This window comes from Macrobrachium rosenbergii, chromosome 2, assembly GCF_040412425.1.
Source record: "Macrobrachium rosenbergii isolate ZJJX-2024 chromosome 2, ASM4041242v1, whole genome shotgun sequence".
NCBI lineage: Eukaryota > Metazoa > Arthropoda > Malacostraca > Decapoda > Palaemonidae > Macrobrachium > Macrobrachium rosenbergii.
Window position 1 is genome coordinate 73,511,125 of NC_089742.1, and position 23,018 is coordinate 73,534,142.

At 37.9% G+C, this 23,018-nt stretch overlaps 1 protein-coding gene across 2 annotated transcripts in view; it reads right to left on the reverse strand.

The window, feature by feature from the left end:
• Positions 1-23,018, reverse strand: part of HPS4 (Hermansky-Pudlak syndrome 4 protein) — a 363,238-nt gene that overhangs the window by 304,926 nt on the left and 35,294 nt on the right. The window lies entirely within an intron of this gene.

Genomic DNA, 23,018 nt, shown 5'->3' on the forward strand with positions numbered 1-23,018 from the left:
CATCAACCACTCCACAGGCGATGCATGACCTCTAGAAACTTCCACCAAACTAGCACCAACATCAACAGTCCTTCCTTCCCAGGTATATGTATTTACTATAGCACTAGATGTTTAACATCCCCAGTTTACAACCTGCAAATCATGGGCCATGGGTCACTTGACCCGGTCGACTCGGGTGATTCATCTTTAATCCCTCGTCTGGTCGACCTGTCTCAGTGGGTCCTGTTCCTTCCTAACTCTCTCGTCTCACCTGCAAAGCGTCAAACCGTCATGGAAGCATGACAGCCTTATGTGGACCCCCTTTGACATCAAGCTAGATGCTTCCATTTACATATTGCAGGAGGTTTTTCCTCTCATTTTCAAACCTTCCTGCACATCACACCTCTGTCTGTTCTACCCCAGTCTCTCTCTCCTGTTGGCTATCATAAAGGGACTTTGCCAACTATGTTACCCTTTACAAGCTTTGGGCCGACAAGGTCCGTGTCGAGAGGTCCACATTAGGCCCCCTTCACATTTCCACTTTACCTCTCCACTCACGGGTTACGATTGAGTAACCTACTGAAATAATAATAATAATAATAATAATAATAATAATAATAATAATAATAATAATAATAATAATAATAATAATCTGGTCAAGACAACAAACATATGAACACATACACAAGAGAGAGACAGATAAGTTTGTCAAAATTCGTTTAACAAAGTCAAGATTGTTGTGTATACTATTTCTTTATCTTCTGTATATTTGTTTATGTATTATTTTATTCATATTTTTTTCTATTTTCTTCATAACTATCACCATTTTGTTCAGTGAAAGAATGATTTGCAAGATTATGTATTTTAGGATTGTTTACAAGGAAGGTCTAAGTGGAATTGTGATACGAGTATACATACGGAATGATTCAAGTGGTGTCAGCAATAGAATGAAAAATAAAAAGGAAATGAAACGCTGCCTGGGAAAACTTGAAGAATTAACAAAAGCGCGAGAGAAGTTTTCGCTTTTCGTCAATGACCATGTCATACAAATTCCCCGAAACAATAGGCGAAGAAGACAAAACATTCAATGAAGGAGTTTAGAAAGAAGTCAGGAACAATAGCCAAGATTAACTTTGGGAAGCATAAATAGAAGAAACTGGTTTTTAGTTTTCTGTAAAAGAAAGCTATCGAGATGGCTGCTTGTTTGTCCGTCCGCCCTGTTTCTGTCGGCCCTCAGAACTTAAAAACTATTGAGGCTAGAGAGCTGCAAATTGGTGTGTTGATCATTACCCTCCAATCATGAAACATACCAAATTGCAGCCCTCTAGCCTTAGTAGTTTTTATTTTATTTAAGGTTAAAGTCAGCCGTAATCGTGCGTCTGGCACCGCTATTGGTGCCAAGAACAAAGGCCACCACCGGCCCATGGCTGAAAATTTCATGGGCCGCGGTTGAGAGCTTTATACAGCATTATACGCTGCACAGAAAACCCGATTGCTCAGAAGGAAGTTCGGCGCATTTTTTTACTTTATTATCTTTCTTGAATGAAATGAAGCTTATATCTACGGAACCTCATATATAACAGTCCACAAATTTAAGGAATCCAAACCGATCTAAAAACACGGAAAGAAAGATGTCCTCGCATCATCCTAAGGACGAGGAAAAAAAAAAAAGAGGAGGAACAGGAGGGCTTAAATTTCCATCCGTGATCCCTATCCCATCCTGCACGAACAAGAAAAGTTCGTAAAAGAGTTTGGGAGCGAACTTGTGAATGTAAGGGAGAAGGTAAAAGAGCCGTTTAGGTATTCAGGGCTGAACGAGATGACTCTGGCCTTTGCATCAGCCACGACTTTCGCCTCACTTCCCGCCTAAGTTACTTCTAATCACCCCAATGTGTTCGCTCCCATAAAGATACAAACGGCTTGAGTCTTGTTCCTTGGGCAAATGATGACTAGGATAATAACAAAGAGAAGGAAGGGAAATGACACCAGAAAAAAGGTCTTTTTCTTTTGGGTATGTAAAATAAAAGCAAGTGGTATATGCGCCGAAGTTTCTTCGGCGCAATCGAGTTTTCTGTACAGAGTATAAAGCTGTATGAAACTCTCAGCCACGGCCCATGAAACTCATAGCCATGGCCCATGAAGCTCTCAGCCGCGGCCCATGAAACTCTCAGCCGCGGCCCATGAAACTCTCAGCCGCGGCCCATGAAGCTTTCAGCCAAGGCCCCGTGGTGGCCTGTGATCTTCGCACCTATAGCAGTGCCAGACTCACGATAATGGCTAACTTTAACCTTAAATCTAATAAAAACTACTGAGGCTAGAGGGCTGCAATTTGGTATATTTGATGATTGGAGGGTGGATGATCAACATACCAATTTGCAGCCCTCTAGCCTCAGTAGTTTTTAAGACTTAAGAGCGGACAGAAAAATAGCCATCTGAAAAGATTTCTTTTGCCGAAAACTAAAAAGCTATTTTTCTTTAGGGTATGTAAAAAAATGAAAACTAGGGAGAACAATGGCTTTTTCCATAAGAGAAGGATAGTGGATCAAATGAAAGAAAAGGAAATCTTTCCTTTGAGAAATTGGTGGAAAATTAAACTAGAAAGGGAGGATAAAATCCCTGTATGAAGAAAAGGAAGCTAAAATGGGAGAGGTATTCTCTGACAGAAATCTATTGGAAAATAAAACCAAACGGGAAAACAACAATGTTCTCCTCAACGAAATAATAGGATAACTTCAACTGAAGAATTGACAGAGAATAAGAATAAAAATTAATTAATGTCCCAGGACAAAATAATCGGCAAGGCAAAATAAAGAGAATACACATTTTACTTTCACAAGAATAGACTCCCTTTACTTCAGAAAATAAATGGCAACACGGTGACAAAAAATCTTCTCGAGAAAATGAAAATGATTTAAGCAAGAGGAGAAACTATCTACCTGAAAACATTTTGAAAAGTCATATAAACGTTTATTTCACTGGAAAACTGGTTTATTAGGTACAAGAAAATAACTTCCTTGAGAAAATTATTGTAGTAATATTACTGAAGTGCAGGAAGGGATTCCGAGTAAAGAATAAAGGAATAATCAAACCAAAAGAGAACACTTTTTCCACAGTAAAATCATTTGAAAAATTCAAAAATTCACTGAAGAAAACGAATGAAAAAATTGAACCATAAAGGAAACAACCTTTCTTAGGAACATCTTCAAATTACGAAACCACTGAGGAAACGCTTTAACCAAGAAATGCTGAGGCAAATGCAACAAAAAGAAATAGTATTTTTCCAAGAATGATGAATAAATAAAAATATCTTTCTAGAGAAGAGGATAAGAAAATGTGAGTAACGAAGAGAGCACATTTTCCCTAAGAATACGGGAAACAGAAACAATTAAAAAAAATTTCCATAATTAATACATCTTAGTGCAACTGAGGTGTTTTCTCCCAGTTCCAGCTGTAGACCTTTGTGCTTCAACCCCCTTTATTTTCTGAAACTCGTTACATTGCCGTCCAGCCACTCCAATTCCTTTTCACTGCATTAAGCGCTGAACATCCAAAAATGCCCCAGTGCTTGGCTTGAGAACGAAATTTCATAAAATGAAATAAAACCATAAGGAAACAAGTACAAATCCGAGTTTTCTGTACAGCGTATAATGCTGTATGAAATTCTCAGCCACGGCCCACGAAACTCTCAGATGCAGCCATGGTGGCCTGAGTTGTTGCATTGCCAGACGCACTATCATTGCTAACTTTAACCTTAAATAAAATAAAAATACTAAGGCTAGAGGGCTGCAATTTGCTCTGCTAGATGATTGGAGGGTGGATGATCAACATACCAATTTGCAGCCCTGTAGCCTCAGTAGTTTTTAAGATCTGAGGGCGGATAGAAAAAGTGCGGACAGACAGACAAAGCCATCTCAATAGTTTTCGTATACAGAAAAATAAAAGTATTCTTGAGAAAATGTTGTGAAAAAGCAAACCAAAGTGAAAATGGTTTCTCTGTGAACTAATCCAAAGGCCGATAAAAATTCTCTCTATCCTGATCGACGATTTGGAAAAGTAGAACCAGCGAAGAATCAATCCTCTACTGCAAGAAGCAACTGAACAGAAATAAAGGTGAAATACTGTTCCTCTGAAAACTGCAAAATCCTGATTGTAAAAATGAAACAAACGGCGGAAAGAAACTTTGGGAGAGCGACGGAAAGGTACAATGAAAGAAAACATTTTACCTTCAAAAAAGTAGATTCATTTAAAAAAATATTTCCGTTGCAAAATTAATTGGATAAATGAAAGCCAGGGTAATTTCTTTCAAGTATGAAATTAATAAAAAAAAATATAAGATAGTACCCCTAGAACAAGAACTGGAAAATCTCATTTAAAAACTTCAATTCTTTAATTAAATATTAAGAGTAAGCTAAAGATCCAGAATGAGAAAGTTATGCACAAAACAGTATATATGGCAGCTGTGACATTTAAAACATGGGAAAAATAAGACAAAAATGAAAGAAAACATATCATAGCTACACCATAATCTTTAGAAGGCGCTTTAAAATAACTCCAAGGAGACAAAGCTTCTCTCTTCAAGAAATAAGCCCCAAAACAAAATCAAGAGTCCAACAAACCTCCTCCAGACAAAAGCCTGAGATCAAGATGAGCACAAAAAAAAACCTCTCCGCTGAGAAGGGAAGCGAAAATCAAACTGAACGGGAAAACTTCCATCTGCGATAACAGAGGGAAAAAAAAGAAAATAAAAAAAATATATTGCTGGGAAAACTTAAGAAAATTTTAAAAAATATACTGCTGGGAAAACTTAAGAAAATTTAGAAAAATATATTGCTGGGAAAATTATCACAAAAATAAAAACGCACCATCTTGAAAATATGGTACGAAATCAATCAACGTTTAAAGAATATTTTATAAGGAAATATAAAGGAATATTTTTTAAGAAACTCAAAAACGATCAATGTCTGTATCTTCTGAAATTATTGGAAAAAAAGCGAATATAGTTACAATGAAAGTTTTTTAATTTTAAAGGGAAAACAAGTAGGTTTCCTTGAATAAAATGCTACATCAAACCAAAAAGGAAATTAACTCTTTCTTTCGGAATATATTTTCATAATAGAAAAAGATAAAACTTTTTCTTCAAATGACTGAAAAATTCAAACCATATGGTTGAACTGACAAGACCAAAAGCAAGCCTGATTTCCTTGGCAGTTGAAGGAAGATGCAACCGACGATGAGGGCAACTTTCCAGGGAAAATGAAGAATCAATGACAATGAAGAAACGCCTCAAGTCAGCCATGGCAAAAATCAAATTAAAGACAAGTGAAAAATGCGCCGAAGTTTCTTCGGCGATCGAGTTTTCTGTACAGCATATAATGCTGTATGAAACTCTCAGCCACGGCCCATGAAACTCTCAGCCGCGGTCCATGAAACTCTCAGCCGCGGTGGTGGCCTGTGTTATTGGCACCTACAGCGGTGCCAGACGCACGATCATGGCTAACCTTAACCTTAAATCAAATAAAAACTACTGAGGCTAGAGGGATGCAATTTGGTATGTTTGATGATTGGGGTGGGTGATCAACATGCCAATTTGCAGCCCTCTAGCCTCAGTAGTTTTCAAGATCTGAGGACTGACGGGAAGCGTGTGGACGGACAGACAAATAACCATCTAAGTAGTTTTCTTTTACGGAAAACTAAAAGTACTCGATAGAAATAATATCAACCTGAGAAACAATTCTTGAAATTTAACTCAAAATACGCCATGGAAAAGCTCCAGTGCGACATTATTGATAAAACCAAATAGAAAAACGCCACTTTCTTGTTCAAATAACTTGGAAAATAACAAGAGATAAAACAAAAATATCTGAAACAGAAAACACAGGAAAAATAAACCCGGAGAGGGGAAAAAGCTTCTTTCTGAATTGATGTAAACAATGCAGGGGGAAGAAGTCTTAAATGACGAAAAGATAAACCCAAACACAAAATCGCTTCTATTAATATGAATGCCAAAAAGAAAAAAAAAATGGAAACCTTTATGAAAATAAAAGTGAGCAAATATCAAGATGACGATATTCTTTTCTAGGAAAGAATAGGATGAATGAAAACTTAATGAAAATCGTGACAAAATTTTTTTCCGAAAAAACATGTGAACGATGAAAAAGGTGACAGATAACTTTTTCTCCAAAAAAATAGCTTGAAACACACCATAAGAAACGAAGCTTTTCAATAAAAAAATATGATGTGATTTCCAAACTGATATGAGAACAGAAATGAAAGAAATAATACTGAAGAAATATAAAGAGGGGAAAGTCCTCTGCCATGAAGAATTACTGAAAAAAATGAAAAAATTTTCACTACAAAAGGACAAAACCAAAAGATAGTTTCAATCATTAGCTGAATCCTTAACAGCTGACAATAAAATACGTCAGTCTCTTGGCTTGTCGAACTGGTCCTAGTGACTACTTGAGCTTCCCCTCAAAATCCAACATGTCTGCAAAAACTTCCTTCATAAAGCAAACGACGCAAGACAAAACCAGATCAGAAAGAATGCCCTCTGTTATCAGCACTATTTCATCAGAAAAAAAAAAATTCTTAGAATAAATAAACGGGAAGAAAGAACTACTTCGTTACAGAAAATGTTGTGATATACATCAGAAAATCCTCCCCGTTAACAAGTAAAAAATGCGCCGAAGTTTCTTCGGCGCAATCGCGTTGTCTGTACAGCCACTACAGCATATAATCAGGGCCACCGAAAATAGATCTATCTTTCGGTGGTCTCGGTATAATGCTGTATGAGCCGCGGCCCATGAAACTTTAACCACGGCCGGTGGTGGCCTATACTATGGCGTTGCCAGAAGCACGACTATGGCTAATTTTAACATTAAATAAAATAAAAACTACTGATGCTAGGGGGCTGCAATTTGGTATGCTTGATGATTGGAGGGTGGATGGTCAACACACCAATTTGCAGTCCTCTAGCCTCAGTAGTTGTTAAGATCTGAAGGCGGACAGAAAAAAGGCTGACAGAAAAAAAAGTGGGGGCAGAATAAAGTGCGGAGGAACAGACAAAGCCGGCACAGTAGTTTTCTTTTACAGAAAACTAACAAATAAAAAATGCGCCTGAGTTTCTTTGGCGCAACAGTTTTCTGTACAGCGTATACAGCTGTATGAAACTCTCAGCCACGGCCCATGAAACTTTCAGCCGGTCCCCATGAAACTTTCAGCTAAGCCCGGTGCCAGACGCACGATCATAGCTAACTTTAACCTTACATAAAATAAAAACTACTGAGGCTAGAGGTCTGCAATTTGGTAGGTTTGATGATTGGAGGGTGGATGATCAACATAAAAATTTGCAGCCCTCTAGCCTCAGTAGTTTTTAAGATCTGAGGGCGGACAGAAAGAGTGCGGACGGACAGGCAAATAGCCATCTCAACAGTTTTCTTTTACAAAAAACGAAAAGTACTACATAGAGATAATAATATGAGCCTGAGAAACAATTCTTGAAATTTAACTCAAAATACAGCAAGGAAAAGTTTCAGTGAGACATTATTGATAACACCAAATAGAAAAACGCCACTTCCTTGTTCAAATCACTTGGAAAATGAAAAGAGGCTAGGCGGCTGCAATTTGGTAGGTTTGATGACTGGATGGTAGATGATCAACACACCAATTTGCAGCCCTCTAGCCTCGGTAGTTTTTAAGATTTGAGGGCGGACAGAATATATGTGTGTGTATATATATATATATATATATATATATATATATATATATATATATATATATATATATATATATATATATATATATATATATATATATATATATATATATATATATATATATATATATATATATATATATATATATATATAAATATATATATATATATATATATATAAACAAATATATATAAATATATAAATATATATATATAAATATATAAGTATATATATAAATATATCTATTTATATATATGTATACTTATCATTTATATATATATATATGTGTGTGTGTGTGTGTGTGTACACGAGTATATATAATATTATGTATACATATATGCACATATACATATATAATTACCTGTCGACCTGCAAATTTCTATTGCATTGAGATACAGGAAACACAGCTCACTTTCCCACAATGCTGAGGACAACAATGCCTCTAAATGCGCATTAGCATTACAGCTGAATGTGTCCGCGTTTATGAACGTTCACAGGGCGTTGGCTAAGTTAGCGGTAAGTTGCATCTGATGAGAACGGATATGAACATGCAAAGTTGAGTGGCCGGAACTGGAAATATAATCTGGTTCTAGTGTTGGGGATTTAGGACGCATATCAAACATCACCGGATCTGGTTATTTTCCTGTCAAATTTTCCTGAGATCTTCTTTATTCACGATTCTGTGAAATAATTACTTCTGCATTTGACAAATCATTCTTAGTGCTCTTTATGCACTCTTATCTTTTTCTCTGTCCTTCTTCCTTGCATCATTCAGCTTAGATAGTCAGAAAGCTTCTCTCTCTCTCTCTCTCTCTCTCTCGCATCATTCAGCTCAGAGTCAGGAAGCCTCTCTCTCTCTCTCTCTCTCTCTCTCTCTCTCATCATTCAGCTCAGAGTCAGGAAGCCTCTCTCTCTCTCTCTCTCTCTCTCTCTCTCTCTCTCTCTCTCTCTCTCTCTCTCTCTCTCTCTCTCTTAGACGTTTGTGTTGATTCCACACATGATGCTAAATACGGAATTACGCAAGAATTGTAGAAAAAATACTTCCGGGATAAATTATAAGAAACCAAGACTGATTATCCTACTTGAATAGATAGTGAACCTTGTGCAGTTTCCAGATAACAATGCACTGTTTGCAGATACTACCTTCTTATCAAGACTTTGAATCGGTCTATTCTTCTTTTTCTCTTCAAGCAAGCTTCTCAGGGATAAGGAAAAATTATTCAAGATACTTTCCATTTATTTAGTCGACGGACCGTTTCTGCACCTCTCGGAGGTGTCCTCAGGACTGGAATGCAAATTGACATACAAGGTATATATTTATTACTGCATGTGGGCTATTGAATTTTAAACATGACCTCATTGGGGTGCTGAAATTCTATTGGTCGGCGGGTCTCATTCTCTCGCTGGTGGTCTGGTTGGCAGCATGGGCTTTCCTGGTGCTCTGTAAGATGCGTCCTATGCTGCGGCTTGCAGCAAAGAGTATGAGCAAGAGAGTGAGTCCCGTCTCTGGCCAATAGTCTTGGCTTGCTTCGTTGTTGGTAGTCGTGTCCAGGGGTGTTCTGTAGCTTGCCTCCCCCTTTGGAATCTCACAGCTGTCTTGTGGTTTCCTTGAAGAAGGAAGGATGAAATACATGTTCCTCTGTACATTTAATGTAGGCCGCTGTTGATTTATATTCACAGCTTCTGCTACTTGCAATCTGTTGGACCAGGCTTCTCTATGCACGATCACTGTGCTTAAATATAATTCTTTTAGAGTCGGTTTATGGTAGTGGTCATCTACGTATTGTTGAAATGTTGCCCCTTGGTTGCGGTGAGTTTTCAATCACCTGCATAAAGTGACAGTGGTGTGACGTACGTAATAATTGTTAAGGGCTTGACATGTCCCCCAACCTGTTAAATTTTACTTTATATGATACTCTTGTCTAATTTTTATATGTATAATACACAAATCTCCAATAAGGTCACTAAGTGGTTAGCAACTACAGCAATAGACACTTGCTGAGAACTGGAAGGAGCCCTTCTAAAACCTTTTGGATTTACTTAAACGCAATGAAATAACTCACAGACCCACATGACTATGAACAGTTCTTGTGATGTTAACGAGATGGGCGTCGGGGAGAGACAGCTGTCACTTAGTTGATAGAGGAAGGAGTGGAATCGTAATATGAAGATTTTTATTTTCCAAAAAAACCTGGAATAAAACATACATCATAATCGATCTTAAACTTATCAAAACGATGTGAAGGAAGGGCTGAATAAAAAAAAAATGGAGCAAGTGAGGAAAAGAAGACATTTGTAATATTTATGAAGGTGAAGTTGCCCGGAATGTTACCGGAGGTGATCTTCTTAGTGGCCTTATTGGAGAAATGTCGAAGTTTTACGAGTCGCTGAATGACGGCGGAGTCTCGTAGATTTCCGAATTCTTCCTCCTCCTCCTCCTCCTTCCAGACAATCACCCGGTGCCTCTCCTTCTCCATTCACAGATAAAAAGAAAACAACTCGAGCGATTTGCGGGATATGCCTTGATGCACTCCACGTTGCAAAATGCCTCCTTTTTTTGACTTTGAAAAGTAAAGGGGCTGGTCTTTCGAGTCACTGGCAGATCTAAAAAAACACCGCCTCTTCCTTATAATCTGAAATGAGGTCGCTGTCCTCATGCCTTTTCTAAAGCCCGACTGATGCTGTTACCTACTTAATAGGTGGGTCGACTGGTGGCAATACACCAATGTGGAACCTTGAACACACATACACACCTTATATATATATATATATATATATATATATATATATATATATATATATATATATATATATATATATATATATATATATATACGTGTGTGTGTTAGTGTGTATAAATAGAAATAAAATATATATATATATATATATATATATAAATAGAAATTAAAAATATATATATATATATATATATATATATATATATATATATATATATATATATATATATATATATATAATATGAAGAGGGGGAAGAAATGGAGAATAAGATATACAGTGGCTACTATAAAACCTTAGCGATGACAGTTATTGAAAAAAAGACTATATAGTACATGCAGCTTACAACAAAATAGAATTGCTGTAGTAATGCAAATAAAATTAATTAAACTTTGTACAAACAAAATAAAAAAACTATAAAATGACATTGGAAAACAAATGAAACACAATCTAGATTTATAAAGAACACCTAAAAAAAACAACAATGAAATGTTGAGAAAGCTGTAATATACAGTACATAATATATTGCTATGAAGACAGAAAATGCAACCAGTAAGGTGGCTCTTGGGAGCCTGGTCAAACGGATGACCATTTTTCTAATAACAAATCTTCTTTCTTCGATAGCACTGAGGGATCACATGTATAAAGATAATACAGTGGTTGTAAACAGCCGAATAACCAGATAACAAGTAAACAATGCGCCGAAGTTTCTTCGGCGCAATCGAGTTTTTGTACAGCGTATAAAGCTGCATTAAACTCTCAGCCACGGCCCATAAAACTTTCAGCTACGGACCGGTGGTGGCCTGTGCTATTGGCGCCTACAGCGGTTCCAGACCCACGATCATGGCTAACTTTAACCTTAAATAAAATAAAAACTACTGAGGCTAGAGGGCTGCAATTTGCTATGCTTGATGATTGGAGGGTGGATGATCAACATACCAATTTGCAGCCCTCTAGCCTCAGTAGTTTTTAAGATCTGAGGGTGGACAGAAAAAGTGCGGACGAACAGACAAATAGCCATCTCAATAGTTTTCTTTTACAGAAAACTAAAAACGAATGTTCATTAGCAACAGTTATAATTCGAGGACATTTCCAGACGTTCGCTGCATTACAGTTGGCGAACTTTTAAACACAAGGCACAAAAGAAATTTCTCGTTTCATTTGAAGACATTTTTCATTTCCTTATGAAAAAGCAAACCTATGGGCATTTTGATTTTCTATGAAAATCTTGGTCTGGAATACGTTTTTGCTACTAGCAACATAAAATTGAACTGAATATAGAATTCAGGCCAAAGGCCAAGCACTGAGACCTATGAGGTCATTCAGCGCTGAAACGGAAATTGACAGTAAAAGGTTTGAAAGGCGTAAGAGGAGGAACACATCAAAGCAGTTGCACTATGAAACAATTGTTGGGAGAGGCAAAAAGAAAGATGGAAGAACGAGAACATGGAAGGAGAGGGTGGAAAGTAAGATGGAAGAAAGAGAATATGAAAGGAGGTACAGTAAAAGGGTTTTGTTAAGAAATGGTCACCTATGCTGATCACGATTTCGATCAAGGAAAAGAATGTGAAAAATAGTGAGGGAATGATGGTTACGCTTATCATTTAAAGCGAAGCGGGATTTCTAATATATGGTAATCTGGTAATTTTTTTTTTTTATGTTAGCTGCTTTGTCCTTTTCAAGTAATATCTCCACTGATATCCTAAGTTGATTCCCCGAGGGCTAATAAACGCAATATGATGAAAGAATGCCAGTAAATGCCGTACCAATCACATTTTACAATTGCATCACAATATTCCACTTTCTGTTTATGACTTTGCTTTTTGTATCCCTAAACATCTAAAGCAGTCACAAACATTATGAACAACGAAGAGATAGTCTTTTACGAGGTCCAGTCATGCGGAAGAAAAATCCAAATGACACACTTAGAATGTTGTACCGAATAATACTTGCAAAAGACAACCCTCCCAAAGAACTGCTCTTGTTACCCTTCCCGAGTCTCGGCTCTGCCGCCTGTTTCCAAACAGAACCCCAGCACCTCCTACAACTCTCGATTACATAGAGGAAACCTCCACGTAGCTTTAAAACCTCAACACACATGGCAGGAAACATCAGAAAATCACTGTCATTTTAGCAGCTGCAGGGAAAAACGCGTGAAAGGCGCCCTTTTGTTTTTAAACGATTTTTCGTTAATTCTCTTTCTTACAATTTAGGAAAGTTGTCGTTCGGTCTCAAAGCTCCTTTAGTGAGCCAGTGGTAAATTAACGTTCAAAATCAGACAAACAAAAACTCTCCGTGGGGAGAGATTAATTACCATCACTTTGATGTGATTTCCGATTACGGATGCAGTCTCCGTTCTCTTTGACTAATACAACTCGCCAGATTGAAGAGGAAAGCCCTTTCTTTGCTTCAATCGGTTTCTTTCTCGTTCCGCTTTGTGTGAGGCGACACACATTCTGGAAATGTTTTGGGTACTTCGGAATTAATTCTGGTATTGTCCCACGCAAGTTGCCCCAACTTCTGTTTTCAAAAAAATCAAAAGAGCGCGCTTTACAATTGTAAAAACACTCTTTATATCGCTTTCTTCTTTTAACGTCTAGCTGAGACCGTTTAACAATTTGGTCCCTGATTAACATACGCCTCTTGTTAGTCTGACCATGTTCTTAGAGTCGCTGTTCACCAGTACGGCTCCTATAACATGATTTTGGCCTTCCACACCCATTTCTAAATCACTCTCAAACAATCCACATGTACTTCAAGACAGTCACGATCATGCATTGTACTGAATACCTGTTCATTTTGGTATGCATGAATATAAATAACCAGAAGGAAGCTACACATTTTATATTTATATATATATATATATATATATATATATATATATATATATATATATATATATATATATATATATATATATATATATATATGTATGTGTGTGTGTGTTTGTGAATCGGAAGAGGGCTCTTGAACAGGGGAAAAAAGAGATTTCCCGGTTCGAAGCTAACTATTTTCAAAGTCCTCTTTGATGTTAATAGCATGGATATTTCCACATTTGTCAAAATTTACTGTTCGGATGAATGGGAGAAAGGATCATATTTGCGAAGCAGTTCGCATTCGAGGCTAATTGTGAGATTTGAGGGCGACGCCAGTTTGGATCTTGTTGGTAGTTTTGGTGGAGTTTTCCTCAACGGCTGGGTCATCAGGATCTAGAGGGCGCCAATGTTTGGGTTAGAACTCTTGGCTTTCGCCGGGAAGCCCATCACAGCAGATAAGTTGATTCCATGTGCACATAGTCTCCGTCCTAGCAGCCAGGTTTACCTTACACCTGTGCCCCTACCTGTCTTGGTGCTTGTAAGGATAAAATATGGAGTGGACTGTTTGGAAAGTCAGCTCTCACTGCTCCAGTCGTGGATATGTGGTGTTATTTTCTTAGTGTTCCCAAGCAGTTATAGCTTAAACTGCTTTCCCTTCATTTCTTAAGGTTTCACCTCAATGAATTCCCCTCCCATGGATCTGCCGGTTCCCCTTTGGCTCTGTTCATGAGCCCCGCTCTTTCCTAGTGGTGACTCTAACCCCAGTCAAGACCCAAGCACTAATATGGACTCTCTGTTGACTTCTAAAACACTAAATGACAAGGAAGCCAGACATAAAATTACTGGTGGTCTAAATGAAAATGTGCTTGAACTGTACTACTTATTAACTGTGAAGCTTTACTCAGCAGCATGGACCCTCATGGCTTAGTGCAAAGGATTAAGCTTCAAGTTACAACTGACCGTAAGGTCTTTGACATTTATCTTGCTTACTTTTACATTCAGTGAAGAAAGCAGATTGTGAGTGCAAAGTTAAGATCACTGATTTCTGCAGTGTTCTGACTGAGGAATATGTTACCCCCAAAAAACCAATAACTGTGTCTGACTCGATTACCACAATAATTGCTCCAACTTTGAAGTGGAACATTACTTTCTACAAAGACAGACGGTCTCACTTCATGACGACTTCTGAATGTCTCCAAGAGAAGATCAGCAATATCTTGCCTCATAGCATTAAACGTTAAGGTAAGAACATTTTTGTCAATGCAGGTAATTGAATCGAATATAGAATTTAGGCCAAAGGCCAAGCACTGGGACCAATGAGGTCATTCAGCGCTGAAACTGAAATTGACAGTAGAAGGTTTGAAAGGTGTCACAGGAGGATAACCTCGCAGTTGCACTATGAATCAGTTGTTAGGAGAGGGTGGAAAGTAAGATGGAAGAAAGATAATATGAAAGGAGGTACAGTAAAAGGAACATAAGAGGCTGTAGCTAGGGGCCGAGGGCACGCTGCAAAAAACCTTAAGTAATGCCTACAGTGCATCGCATGAGGTGCACTGACGGCACTACCCCCCTACGGAGCAATGCACGTAATGATACGCAGGCGAGGTAGCTTTAATAATTTCAGAACTTCTCATCATGGAAAATATTGAAGCAGGTACATCTCACAGGTCCTTCAACACCAAAAAAGGGGGGCAGTATTCGGCAATGGCTCTTACAGCTTCCCAGAAGATGATGTCTTAAGCAGATATGCCCCTCATGTTCAGTCGGTTAAGAAACTACACGAGTGCAACGGAACCAACATACTGACCTTCTCTTCCAAAACTTTGCCTGATACATAACTACTGGGTGTCTACTGGTCAGAATTAAGAAACTCACAGTAAACCAAACCTAGCAAGTGCTTCGAGTGTTATGAAAACGGCTACATTCAAGTATCTGAACGAAAAGAAATTCTATGCATGCTCAAGAGAGCATAATGATGTGGGTCAGTGGCAGGGTAATAGATTTTCTTTTCACCGTAAAGGTGAGCATTCCCAGAATTGGAAAATTTGCGTCGAAATAACTTTGAACAGACAAAATATGATGGGGCTAATAAAAGCCCTGAATCTTACATATGCCTGTTATTAAGAACAAGATTCGCCTTTAGTCACTCCAGCTTTATCGAATGTCTTACAGTTACTGAATGCCTTATTTCCCAAGTTGACCCAAATTTTCCTTTCACACACTTTGCTGTTGAACTGCAAGAGTCTGAGAACTACGGCAGAACAACTCAAGATTATGTTTCACGATCATATTACAGGAATTTGTGCTTCTAGAAGACCATGGTAGGCAATTATCTTTTTTTATCCTAATTGAATTGTGCACTAAGAGAGATACAATATGAAATTAAATGCTAAAGCATCTACCAGGAAATACTACGATATTTCTTTTGAAAATAGGGTATGGGAGACTGGTATATCACCTGAGAGCTGAAACATTGCCATCATCATTCCACTTAAGAGACCCTATAAGGTTGCCTTTAACTTTACTTACGTCTCTCTCTCTCTCCCCCTCTCTCTCTCCCCCAACGATTTATGCTAAGGTTTATTTTCAATCTAATAATATTTTTATTCAACATTCGCAGAAAAAACCATTAATCTCATAAAAAGGAAACCTTGAAAGTTGCATCCCCCTAAACATGACAGAGACAGGGAAGGAGGATGAACACTATATCCCAGATGAATTTAGTTCAGATGACTTACTAAGCTCTATAACAGTGAGTAACATAAACAATACAGTCCAGTCAAGCAGCTCAGAAATAGTTTCATCTGTGCAAAGGAAATAGAAAAGCAAAGGTTTTGTATTTTATGATAATAGGAAGCAGGGAAGACCTACCTCACCTGAGGATACTAAGACCCATAAGACAAATTCCCTTGTTATGTTTGCTGAAGGTCTTACTCTTACTACAAGTCCCACTTTTCAAGTTTACCAAGATTTTCAGCTACCTACTAGTAAATCTCTCACGGCCAGAGACCCCAAATCATCTTCTGCTGCTCAAGTAAATACTGGAAATTCTCTTCCTACTACGGTAAAAAGGTTAAACCAAAACTTCTTCCAGGTTTCTTCATATGTCTGCCATAAATCTAATTGTTTTAAATTCAAGTCACTAATTTTGCCACAGAAATGAAAAAGCAGAACCACTCAAGATTATGTTTCCTGATCAAAATACAGGAATTATGTTCTTATAGGATACCAAGGTAGACAATCTAAGATTTTTTTCTGAAATTTATAAATAAGATATGGGAGACTGGTACACTACCTAAGAGCTATAAAAGTGCCATTGTCATTCCACATACGAAACCCAATAAGGATGCCTCTGAATCCACTTGCTACAGACCAATTATTGCTCTATACAGTTGTGTCTGTAAGCTAGCTGAGATGATTAACACCAGGCTAATTTGGTGTTTGGAAATAAAGTATTAATTTTTCCTAACCAATTTAGCTTTCGAAAGAATCAACCTACTCTAGGCCCACTGCTTGGATTATTTAGCCAAATTCAACAAGGTTTCTTTAAGCAATGTCAAACAAATGGGCTTTTCTCTGATCTCGAGTAGGCCTGTGATACCACCTGGCAATATGGTGCAATCCAACAATTATATAAAATAGGTATTCAAAATAATATGAGTAGATCCAATTCATAATAGCAAGAGGGGGAAACACTATAAGCCTTTCATTCAGAAGAAAATTCTCGTATCCCAACTTTTTTTTATCCACCTCTTCTTCACCTTTCCCTAACTTGCTGCATGTGAAGATTTTGTCAACAATGAGCTCGACCACATTCTTGTTTAGATCACTTTTAGTTCTATCAGCCTCCATATCACCATTATTTGGTTTTGGTACTCGCCTGCTTCGCTTGTGAAGGCATATTGAAGTTCTCACAATATCAAAATCATGGGCAACGTTACACTCCCTTTTAATGTCTGCAGCATTTTTATCAGCCCTTCTCCAGAGCGACTACCAGGCGTTTCATGCATCAATTCCCTTAACTGACCTCAAATGCACGACTTAAGCTTTGGTCAGCTGGCTGAATCAACCCAAACACCTTAACGGTTAAACTATGTGGGGCTGTTTTGACCAGGGACATTATCCAAAATTATAGGCACTTTCAAATGAAGGTCGATAATCATTTGGTATTTCTGAACCTCTTACAACAAATACTAATGAAATAACTGAAAATGAGTGCACCGATTGGCCATGCCTTTTAACTGACCATCCTTTGCACTTGCAGCAAAAATTTGTCCTTAACTTTTAAAGCACATGAGCTATTGGGATTATAAATCAAACCAGACTTATGCCAATTCTAAGATTACCTGCGCAAAATAATAACCAACAGACTTTCCATCTTTAAACTTCTCATTTGGATCAGCTTTTCCAGGTGATGAAAAGCTGTCTGGGATTAACTGTAATATTTGGATAAAACAAGGTAAGGCACAGGATTACTGGTATTTAATTTCTCTTCCAAGTCTCTGACTATCGTTTGCAGAATGTGGTCTGCTTTTTTCAGAGACATACTCACTTTACAGTACTTTGTCCCTCTTGTAATTCATTTATTGCCGTGTCATGCAATAAATTTCCATTTTCTGTCTGTTCAAAATACGTAGATTCTGTTAAAATATGCCTATCAGTTCATCAGTCCAGGATATAGCCTAGTGTGGAGGTGAGTTTAAAACTTGCTTTCCGTTAACTGTTGGGATGTACCCACTTTCTCACTGAAGTTTTACTATGGGATGTACCCACTTTCTCACTGAAGTTTTACTATGGGATGTACCCACTTTCTCACTGAAGTTTTACTATGGGATGTACCCACTTTCTCACTGAAGTTTTACTATGGATGTCTTTCTCACTGAAGTTTTACTATGGGATGTACCCACTTTCTCACTGAAGTTGTACTATGGGATGTACCCACTTTCTCACTGAAGTTTTACTATGGGATGTACCCACTTTCTCACTGAAGTTTTACTATGGGATGTACCCACTTTCTCACTGAAGTTTTACTATGGGATGTACCCACTTTCTCACTGAAGTTTTACTATGGGATGTACCCACGTTCTTACTGAAGTTTTACTAGTTATCAGTTTATGGTTTGTCGTCAAGTTTGTCCATCTTTTCGTTAATAATTTATATTCTTTGTTTGGATAGATTCTCCAAAGTCATTACATGGAATGCATATTCAGACAGAGGTCATGGTGGATGTACTTCCACTGACTGCTCTGTCTGCCTTCACATCACCTTCAGTACATACGTGAGATGGTTCCCAACAGAAGCTTATTTTTATGTATTTTCTTGCCTGCAGCAGGATCAGCCATTTTCCTGCATTTCTTGTACTATGGGGTGAGCAGGTGTCAACTGTTTTAAAGATGGAAGTATACCATTAGAAGCTGTATAAATAACAAAACTTTCTCTCCTTTTCCAGAGTTAAAAATTTATTTTTATGCAAACTATATATAGTTCATATGAGAAAACTTCATACTGATTTTTCTGCTACTGCAGTAGTACTGTACACTGCCACCACTATTTCAATTAAACTGAATAGCTGGGATTTTGGTTTTTGGGCTGTTTGCTGCCTCTAACAAGTTTGTTTTATTTTAGGGTTTAGCTTCGTACCCATTTTTCCTGAACATATTTCTGTTAGTGGATGGTACTAATTCTTTTATAAACAGACATCTACAAGTATAATTCATGTATCTTCAGGCAATAATTTTCAACAAGTACAATTTATTTGTTATAACAATCACATCAAAACGGCGTTTTAGCTGGGTCTAGAGGACAACGTTTGCCACTGAGGTCCCTAAAGCTCTAGATTCCGTTTCAAGTCTAACTTACAAAGGTTTAGAAATAATGGGGTTTTGACATTACCAGCACTTGAGAGGTTAACATATTTGTGGTTTGGGTTTTCCTTTGTTCCTCTTATTTTAGTTATTTATCGCAGACCTATCTCTTTCCCTCCCCCCTCCCCCCCCGATGGAAGGAGATGGTATACCGGAGACAATACATACACTTTCTACTGGAGAAGCTCCGAATGCCCCTATACAAATACACAGACCTATGTTGTGCATATTCAATTTCTCCAAGTAAGTCTTTGCTGCCCTGCCGTATTTCTGACATGCTGCATTACTTCCATAATATTTATACTAGTCATGATATAACGTCAGAATCCTTTTACTACTGAGGTGCCACGATAAGGCTGTGGAAAGGTTTTCCTAGCAGAGTTACTGACGCCAGTGCAGAATGCTTATTCATTTTATCTATTTGTCAGTCAAACCCTGTAATAGTTTAGTCTGTCTACAATAATTTAGGATCACCCTGAATGTATCAATAACAATATCATACATCATGCGGCACTGTACATAAAAAACAATCATAGAAAAATATGTAAACGTAAAATTCCGCAAGCTTTAATAAACAAGTAAAAAATACGCCGCGCCCATGAAACTTTCAGCCACGGCCCAGTGGTGGCATGTCTATAGCGCTGCCAGACGCACGATCATGGCTAACTTTAGCCTTAAATAAAAACTACTGAGGCTAGAGGGCTGCAATTTAGTATGTATGATGATTGGAGGGTGGGTGATCAACATAAAAATTGCAGCCCTCTAGCCTCAGTAGTTTTTAAGATATGCAGGCGGACAGAAAAGTGCGGACGGACAGACATAACCATCCCAATAGTTTTCTTTTACGGGAAACTAAAACCGAAGAATAAACAGAATATACACTAGAACTACTTTCTAATATCAGAGTGGCACTGATACATCACAAGCAAGTACATGTCCCTGGCCTAGAAGAGGAAGTTAATGTTGTTGCTGGTGGGTTACGCTGGCCTTGTACCACACGGGCTTAGCGTTCCCTGATGCAGAGTTCGAAAAGCACCTGTCAGACTGAAGGCTTCCGCGTCACCTGTGTTCGCCATCTGGAGTCATGAAAACAACCGAGGAAAAAGGTTTTCCTGCAAGGTTCTGAAAATTCTCCTTTCCTTTCGCTAGTTGCTAAATAACTCCTACTTCATTGTAATTCTAAGTTTGTTTTCCCTTCGAGTCATACTATATTTCGTGATCACACGAATTAATTATTTCTATGAAAATTAAACCTAAGAATTTTACAGAAGTTATGAAATTTATTGTTCGCTTGAAAAAACAAAGGTATGGAAAGGCAACGAAGTTCACAAGCTTAGCATCTAAACATAATTATTTTAGATACTACAGCTTCAGCGCGTTCACTGGGAGGAGAGAGAGAGAGAGAGAGAGAGAGAGAGAGAGAGAGAGAGAGAGAGAGAGAGAGAGAGAGAGAGAGAGGATCTTGAAAATAAAAGCAGCTTGGTAATCACTTAAATTATCTTCCAGACGCAAGCCAAGTTAAAAGCATCCTACTGGGTCTCTTAAGTGGAATGATGATGGCAGTTTTCCAGCTCTCGGGTAATATACAAGTCTCTGATGCTTTATATATTATTTTCAAAAGAATTATCCTACTACTTTCTGGTAGATGCTTTAGCATTTCATATTATATTGTCAGCAAATGGTCTCCTAGAAGCACTAACTCCCGTAACATGATCATGAAACAATCTTTAGTTGTTCTGCTCTAGCTCTCAGACTCTTGTAGCTCTGAAGCAAAGTGTGTGAAAGGAAAATTTTAGTCAACTTGCGAGATAAGGTATTTAGTAACTTAAAGCTGAAGTGACTCAAGGCGAGTCTTGTTCTTAATAACAGGGATATGTAAGATTCAGGGCTTTTATTAGCCCCATCATATTTTGTTTGTTCAAAGTTTTTCGACGCAAATTTTCCAATTCCGGGAATGTTCACCTTTACGGTGAAAAGAAAATCTATTACCCGGCCACTGACCCGCATCATTATGCTCTTTAGAACATACGCAGAATTTCTTTTCGTTCAGATACTTGAATGTGGCCGTTTTCATAACACTCGAAGCACTTGCTAGGTTTGGTTTACTGTGAGTTTCTTAATTCTGACCAGTAGACACCCAATAGTTATGTATCAGGCAAAGTTTTGGAAGAGAAGGTCAATAAGTTGTTTTCGTTGCACCTATGTAGTTTCTTAACTGTCTCAACATGAGGGGCATATTTGCTTAAGAAAAGAAAAGAAAACTATCGTGTCGGCTTTGTCCGTCCATCCGCCCTCAGATCCTAAAAACCAAGGTCTAAAGATTATACTGTACTCTCTAGACCTTGCTAAAAACTACTGAGACCAGAGGGCTGTAAATTGTTGATTATCCACCCTCCAATCATCAAACATACCAAATTGCAGCCATCTAGCCTCAGTAGTTTTTTTTATTTTATTTAAGGTTAAAGTTAGCATAATCGTGCATCTGGCAACGATATAGAAAGGCCACCACCGGCCCGTGGTTAAAGTTTCATGGACCGCGACTCATATAGCATTATACCGAGACCACCGAAAGATAGATCTATTTTCGGTGACCTTGATTATCCGATGTACAGAAAACTCTACTGCGCTAAAGAAACTTCGGCGCATTTTTTCACTTTTGGTGTTGAAGGACCTGTGAGATGTACCTAGAGTACACCTCTCCTGTGTATTCAAGATTAAGACTGAAGAAGAACGAGAAATTAAACGTTACTAACAATGAAGACCCAAAGTATGCATATGAATAGTACTTCAATGCAGGTCAAAGTATACTGACAAAAAATTACCAAGCAATTTATTCATCGGAATTTGCTGGATCAGAACGTCATTCTCTCTCTCTCTCTCTCTCTCTCTCTCTCTCTCTCTCTCTCTCTCTCTCTCTTAAGACAAGAAGCAAGCGTCGCTACAGCAACACAGGCGGTGCTTTGAAACATCTCTTCATACAATATGGTACCCCAGTATTACCAATAACAATCTATGCCCTTACCATGAATATAAACAACAATATTCATAATCTAGATATCTGTTTGTCTAGTGAAATTAGTCAAATTTACCATAGCAAAGGATTTTTCCTGTCTCATAGTTAATCTTCCGAGAAAATCCCGTTCACCTCGACCTTCGTCATCTGAGGTTCTGTCCGTTTTTAATTTTCTGTAAAAGAAAACTATCGTGACAGCTTTGTCTGTCCGTCCGCAATTTTTCTGTCCGCCCTCAGGTCTTAAAAACTACAGAGGCTAGAGGGCTGCAAATTGATATGTTAATCATCCACCCTCCAATCATCAAACATAACAAATTGCAGCCCTCTACCCTCAGTAGTCTTCATTTTATTTAAGGTTAAAGTTAGCCATAATCGTACGTCTGGCAGCGCTATAGGTACCAAAAACAAAGGGCATCACCGGGCCGTGGCTGAAAGTTACGCACAGCATTATACGCTTTACAGAAACCCGATTGGGTTGAAGAAACTTCGGATGATTTTTTACTTATTTTTTCATACATGTCTTAAAGAACCATTTCACATCAACTGAGGATCTTCACTGGATGGCACAACCTGCATCACCGCCAGTTTTACCGTTCCTCCGGGAAACGTAGAAAAATCCGACATATTGGTGTGAGTGCCCCTAGACATTGAAGGACATCATTGGAAACTGATACGTAAGTGAAATTTTGTCTGCAATTGTTATTAAGAGTACAATCCGATTTTTTGACAATTATTTCTTGAATCATGTGACCTTCAAATTTTTGGGCAATTATCCAGGGAACCATGGGGTACATTTCTGCCCAGTTTCCTGAAGATCAGATGAAAAGGTATAATAATAATAATAATAATAATAATAATAATAATAGTTATGAGAAGTTTGATGACTTGTTCTGCC